The 25,888-nt window shown below is 43.3% G+C and overlaps 1 protein-coding gene across 2 annotated transcripts in view; it reads left to right on the top strand.

Moving 5' to 3' along the window:
- The first annotated feature begins 490 nt into the window (after positions 1 to 490).
- The window catches only part of ARHGEF9 (Cdc42 guanine nucleotide exchange factor 9), a 286,157-nt gene continuing 260,759 nt past the window's right edge, over positions 491 to 25,888 (top strand). For both annotated transcript variants that reach the window (XM_077922610.1, XM_077922611.1), the window contains exon 1: positions 491 to 604. The gene's annotated coding sequence lies outside the window, so the exon portion shown is untranslated. The remainder of the gene's footprint in view (positions 605 to 25,888) is intronic.

The following is a 25,888-nucleotide window of genomic DNA, read 5'->3' as shown; positions in this document are numbered from 1 at the left end:
GATTTCCTTCCTTCCTAGGTGAGGGGGCATGACCTAGTTAAGTCTGGGAAAACAGCTTACTCTATGGCCTTAACCCCTTCATGCACTTACTAGAGCTAAGCATGCTGGTTACAGTATATGTGGCTGATTTGTCCCACAGGTCTGTTGTACCTGTTGCATACAAAGCAGATGCTTTTCCAATGAGCTACAACCTTTCCCATAGACACTGGAGGTATGAGTTTTATGTTGTGCATAGAAGGAGGCTGGGATGGTTTCCCTTTTGAAATGTTGTTTAACGAAGTCAGAACAGCAGGTGCCTGAAAGTTTCAAAGAAACACCAAGACTCTGGAGGATCAGCGATAATGGTCCAGGTAGGTGAGTTGCCGTAAGGAAAACACTGGGGTCTAATTTGATCAGTAGAATGTTGGGTATGTGGTGGGCGGGGCTTGTGTGTTTTTCTCCGGAATCAGCCCCTCCCTTCAGTCTGTGTTCCGTTAAGAATGTCAGTTAAGAGGGACCAACTGCCTCTTCTTGCTTTTTGCCTCAGACTTACCTCATGTTGTTGTATTTAGTTTCTCTCATTCAGGGCTGGATTTAGGTTTGATGAGGCCCTAAGCTACTGAAGGTAATGGGGCCCTTTATATGTCCAGCTGTCCTTTGTCAACAACAAATTGTCGCTGTTTTTTGTGTTGAATATATGCTATATGGTAATTTATGGACCTAATAGGTATCTAAAGCCATTTGCAGATAACAAACAGGAACCTACAAAACACAAAACACTGTTGCTGTATGTAGGTTTTATTTTATTTGTTTTTTATCTTCTATTTTGGAAATGTACATCCAGGTTTTTTTCCCTTTAATTTTTTTGGGGGGCCCCAAGAGAGTGGAGCCCTAAGCTATAGCTTGTTTAGCTTATACGTAAATCCAGCACTGAGTGTCTCATTATGTTATTTTGTTACAGTTTTCTTTATTATTAAAGCTTAGTTTAGATATACGTGAGCCACTTATTTTTCTCAAAGGAAGAGAAGCTCTGCTGAAGAATGGTGGAATATCCTAAACTTGGGTGGGTGAGGGGATATTCCCAGTTTGCCAAGAGGATTGATTTTGCTAATCACCCCCACCCAGCTCCAGTTGCCAAGGTAACAGTGCCATCCTTGTGACATCTCTTGCTGCTGGCTTAAAAATCATCAAGCAATGTGGGCATGAGACATGTTAGAGAAAGGGGAGGAACTAAAGAGTGAGGCTAGGAGAATTAGAAGAGAAGTGTTATTTGTTTTAGTTACTTAGATTTTTAGGGGTGGGGCAGAGTACTCTGGGAAACCAACCTAGGTATACAAATCTCAAACAAAAATTGGAAAGCGCTATGGACCAAGAGACCATTGAAATCATTCTCCTCCAAGATCTGGAAATCCACTCTGAAGCTACTACATAGGTAGTCCAACACACCAGCACAGCTCTCTAGAATTTCCAAGTTAATCAAGCCTGCTGCAGGGGATGTAACACTCTAGGTACCTATGTCCACATGTGGTGGCATTGGGGAGGTTGTAAAAATATTTTTGGTTGTGGGGGGCGGTTAATGTAAATAATGTGTGGAATGATAATAGATATGACACCTGAACTAGCATTGTTGGGCATAAGAGCTACCCACCCTCAGGAATCACTGAATAATGATTTGCTCTCCTTTGTGTTAATGGCAGCGAGCATAGAAGTTGCCAAGTGTCGGAAACATGAGGAAGGTTTAAATATTCAAATAATATGGTGAGTAGCGTTGGCTGAGAAACTGATAAGCAGATTCAAAGCTGAGAGGAAATTCTAGTCCCTTTTCATTTTATAATACTTGGCAATCATCAATGGTTTTTGTAACGAAACCAGAACATGACAGAAATAAATCCTCCTTCAGTGCACACAAGAATATGGCCAGACCTTTTGAAATAATTTTTGAAATGTTTATTTTAAGATATTGTACACACTGATCAGTATGAGTTTCGTAATTTGTTGTTATATGTCTTCCATGTAATTGGCAGTTATAGTGATAGTTTTGTTGCATTATGATGGGCAGATGTTGTATGTACAGTGTACACCAGCCTGAAATCCTTTCATGACTGGCAGTATAAAAAATGTTTCAAATAAATAATGCAAGACTGTTATCCTTCTGGACTTTAGGAATGTCTGTCTTTTGTTATGTCTTTGACAGACGTTCTGGTTTCTAGAGGACTTGTCAATATGCTAAGCCTATAGATAGTCCTTGTTCCCTGCCCTTGAATGTATGTTTTACTTACATTGTTCTCTCCGTGAATTATGCTGTACCTGATTTCTTACGGTTTGAGAGTGATGAGAAGCCATTTCCTCGGTCTTCTACTCTTGTGCTCTTTTTATGAGTGATTTGGCCAAATTGTTGATGATGCCTGCCAATGTGAGCTAGTGTGAAAGAAGCTTTGGAATGCCCCTGAGGATTTGGCAATACAATGGTGTTATCCACCACAGCTGGGAAACCACTGCATATATTTGCCAGCCTGGTGTTGAGATCTGCTCTAGGAAGCTGTCCTCTGATGCTCTATATTTTATGTTATGTTGTTATGTTATGTTATGTTATGTTATGTTATGTTATGTTATGTTATGTTATGTTATGTTATGTTATGTTATGTTATGTTATGTTATCATGTTATGTTATGTTATGTTATGTTATGTTATGTTATGTTCTCTGTGTTGTTCAAGACTGAGAAGCTTGGGTGGTGTCTGAAGAAAATCAACACCCAGGATTTGGGGTTGCTGTTTGCTTTCCAAAGAAGCCAAGAATAGTCTCATGCTTTCTCTTAGATGGGATGTTCCTGGGACTGGGGCATAGACCCATGGCTCAAACTTGCATATGCAAATTTATATGTATTAGATGTCTTTAGCAAATTAAGATGGCAGGTGGATGGGGCCTTTGCAGTGTACCCAGCTCCCCTCGCCATCATCATAAGTAATAGGAAGTAATAATGATATTCTTGCATGCCACCTCAATCTCAGAGTGATGTGAGATTCTAGGGGTTTCAGGCACTTCCCCAGGGTTCATGTTTCCTTTTGGAAAGAGGCACAGCAGAGACTGTGGTGCCTTTATTATATATGGTATATATTTACACATATATACAACCTGAGTCAATGATAGAGGGGTACACAGCATTAACACCCCTAAAAAGTCAATTTTCTGCATAACTGCAGCTTTGGATTCAAACAGAGATCAGACATTGCTCTCAAACATTGCTCATATCCTCTCTCCAGTTTGCTGCTTTATTTCTAGGTCACATCAATGGAAAACTCCAAACTCATAACAATATAATAATAAGTCTAATAAAAAAATTTAAAGATTAAGGTCACAGAACTCTGAGCCACCCCCTAATGATGTCCATGCTCTTAGATGGGGATGGGAGACCTCAGACCAAGAGACCAAATGTGGCCCACCAGACCTTTCTGTCCAGCCCTTGGGACTCCCCCCAGACCACACCCCCTTCTCAGCCATACCCGCTTTCCACAGGTCATGCCCCACACCAGCCTTACTCAGAAGTGTCTTTGAATGCTGGTAATGCCTTTTGCTTGTGCAGCTGAAAAATAGAGAATGGTGTGTGAAGACACTAGTATACTGTGCAGAAGTAAAATTTACATTCATTGCTCTGACCACTTTCACTCCAAAGGCCACCTACCACTGGCATGTGGCTTTTAGAAGGCTGTCCAGAAAGGGAATGCAACCTTTGATTGGAAGGAAAGGTTCCCCACTTCTGTCTTGGATGCTCTATACAGATAGAAAAAGGAAGCACTACTTAGGGGCAAATGCCTGACTACACCACCCTCTGAAGTGTGGCAAGACTAGTGCATGTCTCTAGCAGTCTCTCACAAGCCTTTAAGAGTGTGCATAGAGCCTCCACATCTCCAGATCTAACTCCAGCATGGCACCTTTTCTCCTGGGGCAGATGAGAGGTGAGGTATGGATGTGAAGCTGATCTGAATCAGGACCATGTTGGGGGCAAATAGTGAAATCTATTTTCTCTGTGCCATGGCCCTAGTCAGGCTCCCTCACTCTTGCTGTTAGGCAAGAAAAAACAAGTGCAGAAATGCTAATTACTGGCTTAACACAAACTGTTGTTTGGCCCAAAATCTGCATTTCTTAAACTTATGGTAATGGAGGCTCACTTTCCCCACTCTGAACTAAAACCAGGTGCATTGCTTGGGGCTATTCATGCCTGGATCTGAAAAGTAGGCCTATAACCCAGTGTTGTTTGTTGTTGTTGTTGTTGCTTTAAAAAAACAAAATGATAAATCGTATTAGATTCATTGTGCAGTTCTATACATGCCTACTCAAAAGTTAGACTCGCTGAGTTTATTCAGGTTTATTCCCAGGTAAATGGCCTGTCAGGCCAGGGGGAGGTACATAAGCTGGTGGAGGAGGCACAGTCCCCTGTTGCAGCAACTGCTGCATACAGTGCAGACCTGGGAATAGCTGTCTAGACACTAGACTGCTGCGTGGGGGTATTCAGAGCTATAGGAACAACTCTAAGTGTTAGCTTTGACAATAAAGAGTTAACTATTTGCTGTGTGCATTCCTTTGGCTAGGGAGCACCCTTGACATAATTGACCGAAGCTAATTGGAAGGAGGGAACTTGGGTGGCACTGTGGGTTAAACCACAGAGCCTAGGACTTGCTGATCAGAAAGTCAGCGGTTTGAATCCCCGCGATGGGGGTGAGATCCCGTTGCTTGCTCCCTGCTCCTGCCAACCTAGCAGTTTGAAAGCACGCCAAAGTGCAAGTAGATAAATAGGTACCGCTCCGGCGGGAATGTAAACAGCGTTTCCATGCGCTGCTCTGGTTCGCCAGAAGCAGCTTAGTCATGCTGGCCACATGACCCAGAAGCTGTACGCTAGCTCCCTCGGCCAATAAAGCGAGATGAGCACCGCAACTCCAGTGTCGGACACAACTGGACCTAATGGTCAGGGGTCCCTTTACCTTACTAATTGAAAGGAGGCATGGACAAATCAGTAACTCATGACTAGCAGGTTGTGCATGTGTTTTGTACACTGATATAAATATATTTAGGATTTGGGGGTGCCCCCTGCCCCACAGACACTCATGACAAAAAAGACCTTAAAGACCCTGTAGAGTCACTGTAACATAGGACAGCATCCTACATTCAAAATATTATTTTTTAATCAAGTTACAACATTGAGGTGCTCTGAAATGCACTTGCACATTGCATGCAATTAGGCTACTCACTTATAGGAGCAGGTGCAGCCTTCCAGATCTTGTCACATGCTTCTCAGGAAGATTTACAACTGGGGTTCATCCTAGCATCCTCCCTAAAAGCTATGGGTGCTTTTATCTGTTGTTCAGGTTGATCACAGGTGCCAGTATTAGCCAGGATCCATATGCCTAGAGGAACAGAGACCGGGTGCTCCTGTGATATACTGCAAGCAATTATGTTCATTCCTTCTGAACATCTTCCATGAACCTTTTGATTTCTTAGAGGAGACCCCTTTAATGAAAAGTGGGACAGTCATGCCCAGAAACAATATTGTGCCCCAAAAGCTACATTTCCCCCTTAATCCAGAGGTGCGGGGCAGGAAAGTCTTGGAAAGGAATCAGTTACATAACTCTTTGCTAATGAATCACCTGCCTTTTAAGCAGCTACTCAAGTCAGTAATAAAATTTAAATAAACATATATGTATATTGCCTCACAAGAGGTGCATTATTGGAGGAAGAATAAGATAATGAACAATTTAATGATCAAAACTTACCATTGTTGTTGTTACAAGGCAAGGTCCTTGTTAAAGCAATTCCTAGTTTTCTTTTAAAGAACAGATGGGGAACTTGTGGCCCTCCAGATTTTATTGGACTCCAACTCCCATAATTCCCAGTCAACATGGTCAGTGGTCCAGCATCATGTGGAGGGTCACAGGTTTCCCAACATTTGTACATCAAAATCAAGTAACTTTAGTTGATAGATAACTTTAGATAATAATAATAATAATTAGGAATTATTCCTTACTTGCAGTCCAACCAATTAAAATTTGGTCCTGCCAATTAAAACTACCACCACACACTAATTACTAGATTGTCACCCATTCATCTACCAATCAAAGCAATTAAAGCTCTAATTTGAACAGAGCCATGCAAAATTGCCATAGAAATGGTCCAGTTATGTTGTCCGAAGCTACAGAGAAAAGACTTGTAGAAATGTAGAGTTGGAAGGGACCCTGAGGGTCATCTAGTCCAATTCCTTGCAATGCAGGAATCTGTTGAGTGGTTTTATTTCTGTTGCATTGCCAGATTGAGGTCCCCTCCCTTGATGTTGTCACACCCTCAATAGCTCCTGCCCAGAAGCCATTAACCTAATTTAAAGCAACAGCTTGTGCTAGTACAGACATGCTACTTGTCTTCAGCTGCCTTTGCAACATCCAAGCAGATTCCGGAAATCTGGAACAATCCCAGTGCTGGAGAAGTGGCTCTCTAGAACATGGAATTGTTTCACAATGCCAAGAGTTTCCCAGTAATGAAAAGTTGCAGGAGGGGATGAAAGAAACCCATATGCTACCAAATGTATACCACTGTATACAGTGGTACCTCGGGTTACAGACGCTTCAGGTTACAGACTCCGCTAACCCAGAAATAGTACCTCGGGTTAAGAACTTTGCTTCAGGATGAGAACAGAAATCGTGCAGCAGCGGCATGGCAGCAGCGGGAGGCCCCATTAGCTAAAGTGGTGCTTCAGGTTAAGAACAGTTTCAGGTTAAGAATGGACCTCTGGAACGAATTAAGTTCCTAACCCGAGGTACCACTGTATATAGTGATAGAACTGGGGTAAACATGTGCCCTGCTTTGCACAGGAAAGAGACTCTTCCATTTGAAGGCTGTTTTGTCCAGATCCACATTAAAGATTAAAAAAAAAAAAAAAAAGGATGAGAGAGAGAGTAGATTTACATGTAAACTGTTACTTCTTTACTACACTTACCTGCTGAGGAGTAATAATATATTCTTATTACAATAGGCACCAAAGGGTCTGTTGGTCTGTTGGGGGACGGAATTTAGTTTTGTTTCAATTAACTTTTTAATTGTTAAATATAATTAATGCCCAAATGAGTCTCTGGAGTGGGGGGGGGCATTCAGACATGGGGAATATGCCATAATCTAAGAGGTGCTAGTGCTTCTTTTCCATTTCCTAGCATCCGTTTCACACTGACCGGCTGTCATCTTTTGGGATAGTCAGTGTATTTCCCTCCAGATGCTGTGGACTACAGTTCCTATCATCCCCTGTCACTGGCCATGCTGACTGTGACTAGTGGAAGTTGGAGTCTGCAACATATTGTCTACCTCTTAGAGAGAAGCATCAACACGGTGAAGAGTTGTTTAATACAAAATAAGTTAATTCGTCTTGTGTAATTGCAGCTTTTCCCAACCTGGTGTCCTCCAGATGTTTCAGTCTTCAGTTCCCATCTGGCCAATAGTCAGGGATGATGGAAGTTGGTATCCAAAACTTCTTGAGGGCACCAGGTTGAGCAAGACCATGTTAATAAAGAAAGCCAGCATGGAGAGCCAAACAAGGGTCTCCAGATGTTGGACATCAGCTCTCAAAATTCCAAGCCAGCATGGCCCATGGTGAGAAATGCTGGTATGTATAGTCCAATAACATCTAGAAACCCAAGGTTAGGAAGGCTGGGTTATAGTGGTTATAGTGTACACTACCCTGGTCTCTTTAGAGGAGGGACTGGATATAAATGTAATAAATAAAAAAGTTTATAGTTAATGCCACATAATACTTCTTGTCTTCATGCAGGTGTGGGGAGAAAATACTTAATATCCTAACATTTCAACTGTACACATAGGAATCTGAAGATTGATGGGTTTCCCCTTTTTGGGGCAGTGATGCAATTCAGAAGTGATTGTCTTGCACTGATTCTGCATATTCAAATAAGCCCTTGATCTGCCTGATGCATATCTGCATAAACATTAACGATGAGCCTGAAGTAGCACTGCCCAGTTTTACTTTCATAGGAAGCTACCTTATACTGAGTCAGATCATTGTCCATCTACCTCAGTACTGTTGACACTAACTGGCAGCAACTCTCCAGGGTTACAACTGGGAATCTCTCCCACCTGTACCTGGAAATACCAGGGATTGAACCTGGTGCCTTCTGCATGCAACGAAAATGTTCTACCACTTACTTATATGCCCTTTCCTTTTCATACCTCCTGGGCAGCAGGAACAGTTCAGTTTTCTTTTTTCTTCTGTGGCTGATAAATGGAGCATATTCTTGGTTTCTAGTGTCGGATGAAGGAACTGCACACAGCAGCCTCAAACTTGCTGTTGCCAAATGTCCACATTTCTCTGGTGCCACCCACTCTGCCTCCCTTGGCTCAACAGAGCCTGTGGGGTGTGTGTGTGTGTGTGTGTGTGTGTGTGTGTGTTTGCATAGTCGAGTAGGAAGAATGCACCATCCCACACAACAGCCTATGAAATTGTGCACTAGGCCTTTACTCTATAACATTAGTTCATGTGGCTTGTTTGTTTGTTTGTTTGTTTGTTTGTTTGTTTTTTACAGAGTTCAAGCACGTGTCCCTGACAAAAAAGATATGTACTGTAGAACTGTGGTCAGAAAATTCCAACTTTATTAAAACAAATACATAAATTTGCTTCTTTTTTCTCTGAATTTAGTTATTTTTAAAAAATGCCTAGCACTGTCCCCTCCTCTTCCACTTGCCCTCAACTGGTTAGTTGGCAGCCAGACAATATTTCCTTTTCGAATTAACTAGGAGGCAAAGCTTTTAAAAAAATAAAAATGAGGGAAATAGGGTTGGAAGAGCAGTCTCTGTGAGTGCATTGTGTCATGACTATTTTTATTCTGCTCCCTTATGATAACTTTTCACGGAAGGAAAGGGAACTTAAAGAGCAGAGGGTGTGCCAGAGAGGAACTTTGCAGGAATATGTGTGTGTGCGCGTGTGTGTGCGCGCCTGCACACACACACACACACACACACACACACACACACACTGCTTCTGACTCACAATTCCTTCACACTCCCTAAGGGAAGAAGGAGCCGATGTTTTCCTTGCCAGGAACAGCTCTTACTGTGGCTTCCTGCTTGAAGGTTCATAAACAGATGACGTCTAATCTGACAAAAGCCCAGTTCTCTCACTGTAGCGGAAAGCCTGTGTGGAAAGCTGAACCACTTCAGACTTAGAGTGAGGGCTCATTGAGTTTAATGATGCCCCATGAAGAATACAGATATTCCCTGCATTGCACATAATGGTCTAATTCAGCCTTATCTCTGCTCTACTTGCACAGGTGTTTGGGGTGGTGGTGGTATAGACAAGGATGCAGTCATGTGAGTCCTGCCCCCAACCCTGCAGTCTCACCCTGCAGTCTCAAGTGGTGCAGCCCAGGACAGAGTGGGCTAGATCATTCAGGACAGTGAGAACTAGATCATGGTGACTCAATCCTCTGATAACAAAGATAGTCACTCCTGTCCTGACTCATTTCACCCACAGGTTACACCAGCCTTCCCTAGCCATGAGCAGACTACAGTTGAGTTGACTGGGGCTGATGGGGGTTGTATCCTAAATTGTCTGGAGGGCACTGGCTTGGGTTGCACCCTCAACTAATTCCATTTGCTTGGTTTTAAAAAATAAAGAAAATAAATACCAGAATCTTGCCTTTTAAAACTAATGGGGGCTTCAATTCCAGCTGCCCTCCTAGGACACAAACATATTGCTGGGTGCCCATAAAATAGCTACCAAAACACACAGGCTTGAGCCAATTTGAGACAATAGGTCATGTGATACACCATTAGTTCTTCAGCAGGTTAAAAGTGTGAACAGGAGGGAGAGGTGAAGGGGCTGTCTCCTGGTGGAGTGGCACTTCAGTTTCTACTTCAACCTGGCTGCTGTTTTTTCTTTCTTACAACAGATCACACATTATGGGGGCAATCCTATGGCAGGATCTGATGGGTGGGGTGGGGTGTAGATTCAACAGAGCTTGTCTGACTCCCATAGCGGGAGTCTTTTCCATGAGACATGCCCGCCACACTGCTGCAGTTTAATCTAATCTGATGCTACATGCTAGTAAGCAGCAATGTAGTTCCAGATTCTACTATTGAAGCCTTGCAGTGCATACAGACAGGCATGAGCATTTCACCCCTGGCCGTTTGACCCATTAAGTCCTGGTTGGCTGGGAGGCCACTTAAGTTAGGTCTACTAGACCAAAATTTTAAAGCAATGTGAACACCTTTGGAATTAGTTTCACAGTGAATCTGACCCTGGCCTTGTGTGAAAGGATTTCCCATCACCCTGAGAGTCTTCTAACCTGGGAATGCCAGGCATTCAACCTGGAACCTTCTGTGTATAAGGGATATGCTGTACCACTAGGCTATAATATGACAAACAATTTTGCTGAAGATGGGAGCAGGGCAACATGACTAAGTCTGGAGTGATTTAACCTTATTACCTGTCTAAACAACTTAGAATTCAGGGATTCTCTATATGTGGCTGTGCATAATGTAAAACTGCAGCAAGGATTCTTGATATTGGGGTTCCCATGATACCTTATTCCCTCAACCAAGTATAAATTAAAGCTGAGGCATGATGGAAACACGAAGCACATTTTTATTAACCAACAGTCCATGAGGGATAAATCTTGACAATTTCACTATTAAAGTAACAGAACTTCTGTCAGAAATGCTGTTTCAGGTTTGAACAATAATTTTACTTCTAAGAACTTTATTTGTTATTCTCCACAACATGTCTTCCTAGAATGGCTGCTCATTTTAACTCTGCCTGTAAAACACCACTAACCCATTTCCATGTCCTTTTCCGTATCCTAAGGCTGTAGGCAATTAAACAGGTTTATCCTGCTTGACAAACCTCTAAGCACACCCAGCTACTTCTTCTTCTTTGGCGATCAGTCATAGCCGAGTAAGATTGTCTTTCGTGAACACGGTTTTAACAGTGAGTCCGTGACTGTGGAGACCAATTCTGGATCTACATGTCCTTCCACAGTGGGGATATAGGTTTCCGAGTGGGAGTTGATCATGGTGAGGGTTTGCCAAACGTGCCTTCCTCTTAGCGCCTTTCTCCCTTGCGTCCTGAGTTCGAGTGTCTTCAGATTCCACGACACCTTTGGTAAAGGCTGTTCTCCAATTGGAGCACTTGCAAGCCAGTTGATGGTGTTTGTACTACATTTTTTTTAGATTTACCTTGAGAGAGTCTTTAAAATTCTTTTGTTGACCACCAGCATTACACTTTCCATTTTTAAGTTTGGAATAGAGTAGTTGCTTTGGAAGATGATAATCAGGCATCGGAACAACATGACCAGTCCAATGAAGTTGATGTTGAAGAATCATTGCTTTGATACTGGTGAACTTTGCTTCTTCCAGTCCACTGGCATTAGCTTGCCTATCTTCCTAAGTAATGTGTATTTTTTTTTTGGACACATTGTTGATGGAATCTTACAAGGAGTTGGAGATGGCATTTATAAGTGTCCATGTTTCACAAGCATACAGTAAGGTTGGTAGTACAGTAGCTTTCTAAAAAAGCATTTTGCAAATGTCCTGGTCCTCAAACACTCTGCACTCCAATTGGGAGAAAGCCACACTCACAGAGCTCAGGCGATGCTGGATTTCGGCATCAATGTCAGCCCTTGTGGAAAGATAACTGCCAGATAGGAGAAGTGATCAACACTTTCCAACATTACACCATTTAGTTGGATTTGTGGCACTGCAGAGCAATTGTTTTATGCTTGTTGGTGCAGCACTTTGGTTTTTTGGATGTTGAATGATAAACCAAGTTTTTGTAAGCTTCTGCGAAGATATTTAGGATGGTTTGGAGGTCATCTTCTGATGAGCTTGTGAAGTTGTTGTTAAGTTCAATTCCACCCACTTTGAAGACTTCGGCAGATATCCCATGGGGTCAGCTGGCTTTATTATTCTTCATTTGGTTAATAGCTGTACACAACTCTCCCAGATTTGGAGATACTGCAAGCTCATCTCTGTTTATGTGGAATTTGTGAGAGGACATCAGCAGCTACAGGGAGTTGCCATTAAGGAGATGCTGGTAATGTTCTTTCCAGTGCAGTGCAATAGCTTCATTATCTTTTAGAAGTGTGGTACTGTCTGTTGGGGATGCGGGTGGCGCTGTGGGTAAAACCTCAGTGCCTAGGACTTGCCAATCGTATGGTCGGTGGTGCGAATCCCCGCGGCAGGGTGAGCTCCCGTCTTCCGGTCCCAGCTCCTGCCCACCTAGCAGTTCTAAAGCACCCCTAAGTGCAAGTAGATAAATAGGTACTGCTTTATAGCGGGAAGGTAAACGGCGTTTCTGTGTGCTGCGCTGGTGCTGGCTCACCAGAGCAGCTTCGTCACGCTTGCCACGTGATCCGGAAGTGTCTTCGGACAGCGCTGGCTCCCGGCCTCTTAAGTGAGATGAGCGCACAACACTAGAGTCGGACACAACTGGCCCGTATGGGCAGGGGTACCTTTACCTTTACTGTCTGTTGAGCGTAGGGGGCACATGCCATTATTTATTGGCCCATAGATTGTCTTTGAATGCTCCAACTACTGCACAATTGCACTCATTTCACACGCTAGCAAGGTTATGCTTAAAATTCTACAAGGAAGGCTCAAGCAGTATGTGGACCAAGAACTCCCAGAAGTGCAAGCAGGATTTAGAAGAGGCAGAGGAACCAGAGACCAAATTGCAAACATGCTCTAGAGAGTTCCAGAAAGACATCTACTTCTGCTTCATTGACTATGCAAAAGTCTTTGACTGTGTTGACCACAGCAAATTATGGCAAGTTCTTAAAGAAATGGGAGTGCCTGATCACCTCATCTGTCTCCTGAGAAATCTCTATGTGGGATAAGAAACTACAGTTAGAACTGGATATGGAACAACTGATTGGTTCAAAATTGGGAAAGGAGTACTGCAAGGCTGTATATTGTCTCCCTGCTTATTTAACTTATATGCAGAATTCATCATGCAAAAGGCTGGGCTGGATGAATCCCTAGCCTGAATTAAGATTGCCGGAAGAAATATTAACAACCTCAGATATGCAGATGACACAACCTTGATGGCAGAAAGTGAGGAGGAATTAAAAAACCTTTTATTGAGGGTGAAAGAGGAGAGTGCAAAATATGGTCTGAAGCTCAACATCAAAAAAACGAAGATCATGGCCACTGGTCCCATCACCTCCTGGCAAATAGAAGGGGAAGAAATGGAGGCAGTGAGAGATTTTACTTTCTTGGGCTCTATGGTCACTGCAGATGGTGACAGCAGCCACTAAATTAAAAGACGCCTGCTTCTTGGGAGAAAAGCAATGACAAACCTAGACAGCATCTTAAAAAGTAGAGACATAACCTTGCCAACAAAGGTCCGTATAGTAAAAGCTATGTTTTTTCCAGTAGTGATGTATGGAAGTGAAAGCTGGAACATAAAGAAGGCTGATCGCCGAAGAAGTGATGCTTTTGAATTATGGTGTTGGAGGAGACTCTTGAGAGTCCCATGGACTGCAAGGAGATCAAACCTATCCATTCTTTAGGAAATCAGCCCTGAGTGCTCACTGGAAGGACAGATCGTGAAGCTGAGGCTCCAATACTTTGGCTACCTCATGAGAAGAGAAGACTCCCTGGAAAAGACCCTGATGTTGGGAAAGATGGAGGGCACAAGGAGAAGGGGACGATAGAGGACAAGATGGTTGGATAGTGTTCTCGAAGCTATCAGCATGAGTCTGACCAAACTGCGGGAGGTAGTGGAAGACAGAAATGCCTGGCGTGCTCTGGTCCATGGGGTCACGAAGAGTCGGACACAACTAAACAACTAAACAACAAACAACAACAAGATTGTCTTTGTGGCTTTAAGTAACTCTGTGCATCATGAGTGTCCAGCTAGTGTCCACCAGGTTTTTTTTAGTTCTCTGGTTCTTCTTTGAACCTTAGCCTTAGCATTGGTATAGTTCCCCCCCCCCCTTAGTAGCACATTTTCTTTCTCTTTGCCAGATCTGAAAGGTCTTCCGTTTCCTGTCAATAATGTGTTCAATCTCACTGTCATTCTCATCAAACCAGTCCTGGTGTTTCTTGGTTTGATATCCAATAGTTTGTTCACAGGCTGCAATAATGGATGTTTTTAGCTTGGTCCAGTGTTCCTTGATGTTATCAGGGAACTCTGAAAGCAGATGGTCCTTAAGAGTCATTTGGAAGCAATCCCGCTTAATGGGATCTTGAAGGGCTTGGGTGTTCATTTTGTGCCTTGATTTCCTTCCTTGACACCTGTGTTGAGATATAATCTTGATAGCCATTGTGAAGCGTATTAATCAGTGATCTGTCCAGCAGTCATCGGCACTCATCATAGTTCTGGTAAGGAGCACATCATGGCAGTCTTCAGCTTGGAAAATTACATAGTCTAAGAGGTGCCAGTGGTTGGACTAAGGGTGCCTTCATGATGTTTTGAATTTATTTTTGTTGTTGAAAGAATGTGTTGGTAACAACAAGATTATGCGCTGCACATATAGTCAAAAGTAAGAATCCATTCTGGTTGCTGTTGCCAATTCCTTCTTTCCCAATAGTCCCAGGCCACAGATCGAAATCTTGCCCAACTCTTGCATTAAAATCACTCAGGAGGATAATTTTATCATACACCAAGCTCTTAGAATAGTAGCCTGTTGGTTTTTGGCGAGTTTTATTTGAAGGGTTGAAAGTTGCTCATTAATGCCAGTAGGGACTCCTGACAAGAGCTTAACAAGATCGTTTTTGATAGCAATCTGTGTTATCCAACAAAGTCTGTATAATCCATGTTCTAAAGTTCACTTGTCTTTTACGACTGCCGGATGGTGACCCAGTCAAGAAAAAAGAAGGCAGACTATATTTAGGGAACCTTTTCTAGCCCCTCTCCCTTTTTGGGGTGAGCAGAGTGGATCCTAAATAGGGCTGCTCAGTCATTGATACAGCTGCCGAGCTGCTCAACTGTCTCATTCCTTGAGTCAGAGTGCATGAATCTGTATCCACTGCCCATGTGGTGGTTCATGACTAGGGGCTTCCAGATTTCATGGATCTGCCCCCGTTACCATTTGCTGATCACCATGGGACTTTTTTGGGGTTTGGAATGGGTTTTTGGAAGACACCTGTGAGTGAATTTGTTCTGTGTGTGTAGAGCAGTGCACGCTGACCAACGCACAGTCTTCGCAGTAAGGCTCTATTCCGATGGCATGAGTATCACGATGACTGGTAGATTCTAATCTGATGCAACCTTCATCTGCCTTCACTGCTGTTGTAACATACTACTTGTTATCTTCTGCCTGTTTTGCCGTTGAGGACTTCTTGGATCGTTCTTTGTCTAGCTCCTCCCCTTTGACCTTACCGCCTTGGGTGACCCTGCTGGGAGTATGAGACTCCCGACGACTTTGCTCACAAGGGACATAGGGATGTGCAAGTCCACTCACCATGACAAGGTGGTGATCCAGTGAGTGGGATCATAACCCAGGTCCTATTTGGTTGTCAAACTGCCAAACTCTCTCTTTACCATCCTCACTCTCTCCTGATTGGCTAAAGGTCTCTAGGAGGATGACTCAGTGTTCTTTCTGTCATATATGGTCCTTCCCAAAAGCTGTGTGAAGGTGGGTTGAGATGCACGTGAAGACTAATCCATTCATGTGGGCGGGTGCTTGTTGGTAGAAACATGACTAAAATAATGTACGTGCCCCCGTGACAGACATAGCAGGGAAAAGGTGGCAAAATAGTGGCTGTATGTGGAGGCCTCTAATGATTTGAAAAGCAAAAAGGTGACAAGAGAAGACATATCTGGTAGAAGAGGAGAATGTCAAGAGTGAATGAACACCCTGAGCAGCAATATATATTTAAAAAAAAAAAAAAAACTGTGGGAAGTGAGCTATACAAATTCTCAGGAACCAAAGTCAGGCAGGCCCTGATAGAGGCTTTAAAAAGGATGTTTGGATTACTCTGATGCATTACCAAGTTCTGCTTTTGACAAAGTGGGGAGGCAACTTGTCAAGAGGAAATGCAATGAAATAAGCATCAAACAAATAGAGGAAAACAACAGAACGGGAAGAACCAGAGATCTGTTCAAGAAAATTGGAGATATGAAAGGAACATTTCGTACAAAGATTACCATAATAAAAGACAAAAGTGGAAAGGACCTAACAGAAGCAGAAGACATCAAGAAGAGGTGGCAAGAATACACAGAGGAACTATACCAGAAAGAAATGGATGCCTCGTACACCCCAGGTAGTGTGGTTGCTGACCTTGAGCCAGACATCCTGGAAAGTGAAGTCAAATGGGCCTTAGAAAGCACTGCAAATAACAAGGCCAGTGGAAGTGATGGTATTCCAGCTGAACAATTTAAAATTTTAAAAGATGATGCTGTTAAGGTGCTACACTCAATATGCCAGCAAATTTGGAAAACTCAGCAGTGGCCAGAAGATTGGAGAAGATCAGTCTACATCCCAATCGCAAAGAAGGGCAGTGTCAAAGAATGCTCCAACTACCGCACAATTGCACTCATTTCACACGCTAGCAAGGTTATGCTTAAAATTCTACAAGGAAGGCTCAAGCAGTATGTGGATCGAGAACTCCCAGAAGTGCAAGCTGGATTTAGAAGAGGCAGAGGAACCAGAGACCAAATTGCAAACATGCGCTGGATTATGGAGAAAGCTAGAGAGTTCCAGAAAGACATATACTTCTGCTTCATTGACTATGCAAAAGCCTTTGACTGTGTCGACCACAGCAAACTATGGCAAGTTCTTAAAGAAATGGGAGTGCCTGATCACCTCATCTGTCTCCTGAGAAATCTCTATGTGGGATAAGAAGCTACAGTTAGAACTGGATATGGAACAACTGATTGGTTCAAAATTGGGAAAGGAGTACGACAAGGCTGTATTTTGTCTCCCTGCTTATTTAATTTATATGCAGAATACATCATGCGAAAGGCTGGGCTGGATGAATCCCAAGCTGGAATTAAGATTGCCGGAAGAAATATCAACAACCTCAGATATGCAGATGACACAACCTTGATGGCAGAAAGTGAGGAGGAATTAAAGAACCTTTTAATGAGGGTGAAAGAGGAGAGCGCAAAATATGGTCTGAAGCTCAACATCAAAAAAACGAAGATCATGGCCACTGGTCCCATCACCTCCTGGCAAATAGAAGGGGAAGAAATGGAGGCAGTGAGAGATTTTACTTTCTTGGGCGCCATGATCACTGCAGATGGTGACAGCAGCCACGAAATTAAAAGACGCCTGCTTCTTGGGAGAAGGGCAATGACAGGCCTAGACAGCATCTTGAGAAGTAGAGATGTCACCTTGCCAACAAAGGTCCGTATAGTTAAAGCCATGGTCTTCCCAGTAGTGATGTATGGAAGTGAGAGCTGGACCATAAAGAAGGCTGATCGCCGAAGAATTGATGCTTTTGAATTATGGGCTGGAGAAGACTCTTGAGAGTCCCATGGACGGCAAGAAGATCAAATGCATCCATTCTTAAGGAAATCAGACCTGAGTGCTCACTGGAAGGACAGATCGTGAAGCTGAGGCTCAAGTACTTTGGCCACCTCATGAGAAGAGAAGACTCCCTGGAGAAGACACTGATGCTGGGAAAGATGGAGGGCACAAGGAGAAGGGGGCAACAGAGGACGAGATGGTTGGATAGCGTTTTTGAGGTTACCAGCATGAGTTTGACCAAACTGCGGGAGGTAGTGGAGGACAGAGGTGCCTGGCGTGCTCTGGTCCATGGGGTCACGAAGAGTCGGACACGACTAAACGACTAAACAACAACAACAACAACAAGCATCTTGCAGGAGCTGTGAAATATTTCTCATCATATGCACATTTTTGCATACAATTTCCCTGTTACAGACATTTTTGCAAACACTTTCCGATAATGCAATGCATTTACATACAATATTAGTTTATTTAATATATGAAGTAACATTATTTGGGTGGAGAAGTGTGAATTTTGATTCACATTTTGTTTCAGAAAATGCAAAATAGGTAGGTTCATACTGATATTCTAACCAAACCTAACATCTCCCCCATCTCTAACCAAACCTAACATCTCCCCCATCTCTAACTGAGATACAGCAAAATTCTCTGGTGTAGAATGAAGAAGGCTCAAATCACACATGCTGGTGAGGGTGGCTTAAACCCAGGTTTCCTCCAATGGACTGATTTAAATAATACAGTAATAGAAATAATAATTAAGGGTTGTATTAACTAACATGCTCTATAAATACAAGGATTTGTACTTGTGCAACAGAACTCCCCCCTCTCTGTGCACCCTCCCTAAATCTGCTTGGTGGGGGTAAAGAAGATGTAATGTCTCCTCACTCTCCCCTCCTTAGTTTTAAAACCCTAATTAAACATTAGCCCCACCCCCAAACTAATTGAGACTGAAGCTGATGAGGAGCAGGTGGTCCTGGTGTTACCTAGGGCAGGGCAGCTGGGAGGGAAGAAGCTGTGCACAGCCATAGTAAATATATCAGGAATGAGGCAAACCTAGTAACATTGTTATATATACCTGCTAAAACACAGCTCGTATCAAACTATAAGAGGAGGCACCATTAAATCAATGGTGGTAAATCTGTAACAATTCAGTTGTTGCTGAGCTACAGTTCCCTTACTTGCCATGCTGGCTGTGGCTGATGGGAATTGGAATCCAATTATATCTGGAGGGCCACTGGTTTCCCACTGCTGCATCAAATAATGATTTGACACGTCTTGGAAGTGGTAGTTGTGGGTAAGATTTTGACTCTGATTGTAGAGACAATCAATCCCTCATATACCAATGATTTCCTTGAATGATGGTCAGCATTGTATTACCGTACCTATACAAAGCCAACCAAAATTCACACAGTTCAATATTTAATTCATCATGACAAGAAAATATACATTTCTTAGTTGCAAGCACTGGCAATGGTAAGGAGAAGAAGCAGTATCTTCCACATGTGTTGTGCTCTCGAAGGGAGCGGTGGTACAGAGAGTCAGTGGATCTTGCCCAAACCTCTCCCACCTTCACACAAAATCTGGAACTGAAACTGAACAATAGAAAAGGACACTCAGTGATGGATGGTGTAGTTAATGTAATGTTCAGGAAACTGTCTTACTTACTTAGTCAGATCACTGGTACATTTTGCTTGGTGTTGTCTAAGCCAGTAGTTCCCAAGCTTTTTGGGGGCATTGTATTCTTGGTTCCATAAACTCATCCTCAGTGTCCCCTACTTGATAAAAAGTATTGTTCTAAATAGCTGTTTGCACAACTCACTAAGACAATAACATTCAAAATAGTAACAATTAATCGTAGTTTTATTCAAAATCCAGTTAAAAATATTTAGTTTAATTCAACAAAATTGATGAACTTGATACAGTGATACCAGTTTTTCAAAATCTGGTAGTCATTTACACCTTCAGTCACCCCTGCCATCCCTTACCTCTTAGTGCCCCCCCTTAGGTAATCCCACTGCCCCCAGGAAGTGGTACCACCCACTTTGGGAACCGCTGGTCTTAAATGACTGGTAATGGCTCTCTGGGATTTCAGACAAGGAACTTTCCTTGCTCTGTATGCAGATGCTGAGGACTGAAACTGAAACTTTCTGCATGCAAAACAGGTCCTCTGCCACTGAGTCATGGCTCTTCCCTATGAGTCTTTGTATAGGTGATGCACCATATGGGAACACCCTCCTCATATCATCATTTTCCACGGACTGTAAAAACAACAGGAGTTGTATTCCTAACCCATTATTAATACAGGGTTGGATCTTGGCGGAGTTAGTTGAACTTAGTTCCTGCTTTAGTTACAGGTAGGTAGCCGTGTTGGTCTGCAATAGTCGAAACAAAATAAAAAAAATCCTTCCAGTAGCACCTTAGAGACCAACTAAGTTTGTTATCGGTATGAGCTTTTGTGTGTAGATACACTGAAACTCAGAAGGGTGGTGGGAATGGGTGATTGGCGTGGTAAACCTGTTGATGTGGTAAACCTGCTGATTATCTGAAGAAGTGTGCATGCACACGAAAGCTCATACCAAGAACTAACTTAGTTGGTCTTTAAGGTGCTACTGGAAGGATTTTTTTTTGTTTTGACTATGGCAGACCAACACGGCTACCTATCTGTAACTGCTGATGTCTATTCAAACTAGGTCTCTCCGTGGTTTTAAGTTTGGTAATAAGTGCTGAATTGCAACTTATTACCAAACTTAAAACCATGGAGAGACCTAGTCTGAATAGAGACATTTTATTCTTATCTCATTATACATGATAAAGATATTTTTAGCCATCTCACCCCTTGCTTTTTCCTGTAAGACCAATTGCAGTCGTTAACAGTCGTCAAATGGTTTACCACACCTATCAGCCAATCACCCATTCCCACCACCCTTCTGAGTAATACCCCTCCCCACCCTCTCACTATATATAAGGGTCTGGTGACTTCTGTTTCAGTGTATCTGAAGAAGTGTGCATGCACATGAAAGTGCATACCAATAACAAACTTAGTTGGTCTCTAAGGTGCTACTGGAAGGAATTTTTTTAGTTCCTGCTGAAATCAGTGGTATGTAAGTAGGTAAAGTCATGATTAACTTGTCCTCATTGATTTTGATGGGACCTTTGTTTGTCTGGATCCAACCCCCAGTATTTATGGCTAGGTGTAATACAGTGGTACCTTGCAAGACGAATGCCTCGCAAGACAAAAAACTCGCTAGACGAAAGGTTTTTTTTGTTTTTTGAGCTGCTTCGCAAGACGATTTTCCCTATGGGCTTGCTTCGGAAACGTTTTGCAAGTTTGTTTCCTTTCTCTTAACACCGTTAAGACAGTTGCGACTTGACTTCAAGGAGCAACTCATAGAACGCGGTGTGGTAGCCTTTTTTGAGGTTTTTAAAGACTTTGGTGATTTTTGAAGCTTTTCCAAAACTTTCCCAACACCATGCTTCGCAAGACGAAAAGAAAACTCGCGGAACGAATTAATTTTGTCTTGTGAGGCACCACTGTATGGTGCATAATAGCATAGGCAAGTCTTGGGACCAAGTTGGCGGGTGAGCTGAGTGGATTTATAGAGAATCTGACATGTGCATAAACCAGCCAAATTGCAATGCTTTTCTGTCAAAAGCTACAAAATATGCAGGTGAAGTGCAAGTTGTTCACAAAGGAAGGCACTGTAGATATTGAGCCTGAGACTCTGGTAGCTGTGCCAAGTCATCATTCTCCCCTGTGCTAGGTGTAGAGAACACAGAGTTATACTGCAACTACTACCCAGTAACAATCAGGTGACATGAGCATCCAATAGGCTCCCATCTTGACCTATAAAGCTCCTTCCTTAGCCTTCATTCTTCAGTGTGGACAGGGCCACTGAAAAATAAAACACTGTGACCTTCCCCAATATGTGGCTATCCAGATATTGTTGGACTCCAAGTCCCATCAACTCCAGCCACCATGGCCAATATCAGGGGTTATGGGGGCTGAAGTCCAGCAGCATTTGGAGGTCAACAGGTTGGGGAAGCTAATATAGTGGATTTTACGTACAAGGGGGTCTTCATATCTCTCTCTCTCTCTCTCTCTCTCTCTCTCTCTCTCTCTCTCTCTCTCTCTGACTTTTAAAAAATATATCCCAAACTACATGACTACATGACAACAACCTATAAAGTTACAGAATGTTGATAGCAGTTGAGCCTAGAGACTGGTAGGCCACTGTTGTGTCCTTCAGACATTGCTGGATCCTAATTCCAATCAGCCCTAGCCAGCATATAGTGGGAGTGTAGTCCAGCAATATATGGAAGGCATAAAGAAATTAAGTCATAGGAGCCAACTCCTTAGGGGCCAAGGTCCATTCACAACCACCCCTAAGATATTTAAGGGGTCCCCCCAGTTAATGGGCTTTGCCATTCAAATCATGTGCATGTGCTGTGTAATGTTATCGATTAGGCAGGGCAGGGCTTACCTGGGTCCCCCAGTATTTTATTCAAGTTGGCACGCCTGGTTGGAATGGAGAAAGAGCTAATATGCTGTATGTGGAGCTGCCATTGAATATGAATTGGACACTTCAGTTGGTTCAAAATGCAGTGGCCATTTCTTCTGAGAAATGAAAGCAAGTGAAATAATCATGGCTTGCGAGGGAAGGAAACTTTGCATTCTGCTTTAGCTTTTATAAATGTGAATTACTGTCACAATGGTTTGGGGAGGGGACAGAAGTATGCTTTTGAAATAGATCTATGCCTTTCCCCTATGCAAGTTAATGGCAAGATCTCTCTCAGGGAGAAGAGGCTGTCCCTCCAAAAATCTGTGGGGGAAGGGCAGAGGCCCACCCCCAAAGAAGGAGTGGCAGGTGGGGTTCCCACCTAGTGGCAGGAGCTTATTTCACCCCATTCTCAGGCTTGCTGGTTTTTTTTTTGTTGGTTTTTTTAAAAAAAAGGTTGGAGAGGATAGGGATCAGTACTGATGATAGCTCAGGCTGCTGTTGCCATTTAGTTCCTTTGCCTCATGCTGGGGCTTGTTTATTTCATATCTTTCAGCCCTTCCAGATGTTCTTTTAATTGTTCATCCATTATTATTGGCGCCCACGGTGGTATTGGGGCAGTCCTGCTTTAAGAACTTATAAAAGAACATAAAAAGAGCCCTGCAGCTGGATCGGCCCAGTGGCCTATTTAGTCCTGCATCCTGTACTCAGTGGCCAGCCAGATGCTAATTGTGGGAAATCTGGAAGCAAGACCCAAGCACAAGATCACCCTCCTCTCCTGTGGTTTTCCGCAACTGGTATTCAGAAACATTGCTGCCTCTGATAGTGGAGGCAGAGCATAGCTATCTATCATGGCCAGTAGTTTACAGGTTTGCACCTGTAAACATTTTGAAGTGTACAGTGGTACCTCGGGTTACAGACGCTTCTGGTTACAGACGCTTCTGGTTACAGACGCTTCAGGTTACTGACTCTGCTAACCCAGAATTAGTACCTCGGGTTAAGAACTTCGCTTCAGGATGAGAACAAAAACCATGCAGCAGCAGCACGGCGGCAGCAGGAGGCCCCATTAGCTAAAGTGGTGCTTCATGTTAAGAGCCGTTTCAGATTACGAATGGACCTCCGGAATGAATGAATTAAGTTCTTAGCCTGAGGTACCACTGTACTTCCTTTGTTTCTAATAGATGCATGCATCAGGATCTGCTGAAATCCAGTAACTTTCATGCCACAAATGTTCTGGCGTTTCTTCTCACTCACCCCACCTCACTTTTGAGAATAATGCTATAACAGAACAATAATTAAAGTGGAATGATGTGTGGATGACCCTGTATAAATCTACTACTATTGCACTGTAGAATACACACACACAAAAACACCTTTCTGGAAGGGGGTATTCTGGATTCCCTTCTGCAGAGCAGATTTTCTGTAACAAAACTACAAGGGGTAACCCCCTTCTAACACTACAATTTAATTCAGCACACACACACCCTGCCTAATTTGAACACAAATTTAAAGGGAATGAAAATCCGATGATCAGCCTGGGTCTAATAAAAGCTGTGGATTGAAAAAAGAAGCATAAAACATTCAAAGGAGCCTTTTCTGCCCCCTTTTTTATGATAGCCTTTGTGTTTAAAATTGTAAGTGATATTTTACTTCTCAGAAAGGCAATTATGTTGAGGTTTCATAAAATCTGCATGTTCATTTAAATTTAACTGACCATGAGGCAGATAACTACCAGACAACTGCCAAAGAGAACTGCACTTCTTGAAGATGCTGTCCTGATTTGCAAAACTCATCAGGTGAAACTCACAGCATTGTAACACATAAATGTGTGCAGATAAAACTGCTCTTAAAGGTTGAGATGGTGGAGCCCCTAAAACAGAAGCTGAGATTGTCAACAGCACCCCCGGGGGTGGGCAGGGGACCTATTCTGTCTCTTTACCAGATGTTTAATCTACCAGCATATGCTTCTGATGATTTTTAATGGCATGGAGATCAGCAGAATATTACAGGCTAATTAATGCCAATCAAAATACTCTTTAAGAGGGATATAATAATAATAATAATAATAATAATAATAATAATAATAATATATAATAATTTATTATTTATACCCCGCCCATCTGGCTGGGCTTCCCCAGCCACTCTGGGTGGCTTCCAAGAAAAAATTAAAATACAGCAATCCATCAAATATTAAAAGCTTCCCTAAACAGGGCTGCCTTCAGATGTCTTCTAAAAGTCTGGTAGTTGTTTTTCTCTTTGACATCTGATGGAAGGGCGTTCCACAGGGTGGGTGCCACTACTGAGAAGTAGTGGTCCAGTATATCTGAAGGAGCGTCTCCACCCCCATTGTTCTACCCGGACACTGAGGTCCAGTGCCGGGGGCCTTCTGGCAGTTCCCTCACTGCAAGAAGCAAAGTTACAGGGAACCAGGCAGAGGGCCTTCTCGGTAGTGGCGCCTGTCCTGTGGAACGCCCTCCCATCAGATATCAAAGAAATAAAGAACTAATAATAATAATAATAATAATAATAATAAATTTTATTTATATCCCGCCCTCCGCAGCCGAAGCCGGGCTCAGGGCGGCTAACAACAATAAAACAGTACAAAAGTACAACATAAACAACATTCTAAAATCATTCATTATAAAAATTAATTAATTCAAGCCACTAGCAACCATTGGGCCAGAGCTCCGCGAAGATTGCCGAGGGAGGGAGTCAGGCTGTGCCCTGGCCAAAGGCCTGGTGGAACAGCTCTGTCTTGCAGGCCCTGCGGAAAGATGTCAAGTCCCGCAGGGCCCTGGTCTCTTGTGACAGAGTGTTCCACCAGATCGGAGCCACAGCCGAAAAAGCCCTGGCTCTAGTTGAGGCCAGCCTAACTTCTCTGTGGCCTGGGACCTTCAAGATGTTTTTATTTGAAGACCGTAAGTTTCTCTGTGGGGCCCTGGCCATATAGGGCTTTAAAGGTTAAAACCTAGGGTCTGTGGGGTCCTAGGCCATATAGGGCTTTAAAGGTTAAAACCAGCACCTTAAACCTGATCCTGTACTCCACCGGGAGCCAGTGCAGCTGGTATAGCACCGGGTGAATGTGATCTCGCAGCGAAGACTTCGTAAGGAGTCTCGCTGCAGCATTCTGCACCCGCTGGAGTTTCTGGGTCAGTCTCAAGGGCAGCCCCACGTAGAGCGAGTTACAATAATCCAGTCTGGAGGTGACCGTCGTGTGGATCACAGTGGCTAGGTCAGGGCGAGAGAGGTAAGGAGCCAACTGCTTAGCTTGGCGGAGATGGAAAAATGCCGCCTTTGTTATAGCTGCAATCTGCGCCTCCATGGAAAGGGAGGTGTCAAAGATTACACCCAAACTCTTAACGGACGGTGCTGGCACTAATTGCGCCCCCGCAAGAGATGGGAGTTGCCCCCCCCAATCCCATATCGCCCCGTCCCAGCCACAGGACCTCTGTCTTCGAAGGATTTAGCTTCAACCGGCTCCCACGTAACCATCCAGCCACAGCTTCCAAACATCTGGTCAGTGTGTCTGGGGCCGAGTCAGGATGGCCATCCATCAACAGATAGAGTTGGGTGTCATCGGCATACTGATGACAACCCAGCCCAAAACTCCGAACAAGCTGGGCGAGGGGGCGCATATCAGACTTTTGGAAGACATCTGAAGGCAGCCCTGTTTAGGGAAGTTTTTAATGTGTGAAATTTTAATGTATTTTTAATCTTTGTTGGAAGCCGTCCAGAGCTGCGGGGGAGACCCAGCCAGATGGGTGGGGTATAAATAATTTATTATTGTTATTATTATTACTACTACTACTACTACTACTATACATATTACTTGGCTGGAGAACTGCATTGCAAAATTTCAAAGGGCGGTTGTGTGTCAGTTCATGTATTATTTCAGAAACTATGGATTGGGCACATTCGCCATTAAATGTGAGCTGAGTCAAACTGATCTGCTTACC

Source organism: Podarcis muralis, chromosome Z, assembly GCF_964188315.1.
Source record: "Podarcis muralis chromosome Z, rPodMur119.hap1.1, whole genome shotgun sequence".
NCBI lineage: Eukaryota > Metazoa > Chordata > Lepidosauria > Squamata > Lacertidae > Podarcis > Podarcis muralis.
Note: the sequence above shows the minus strand (reverse complement) of the source record. Positions and strands in the feature narration are given on the sequence as shown.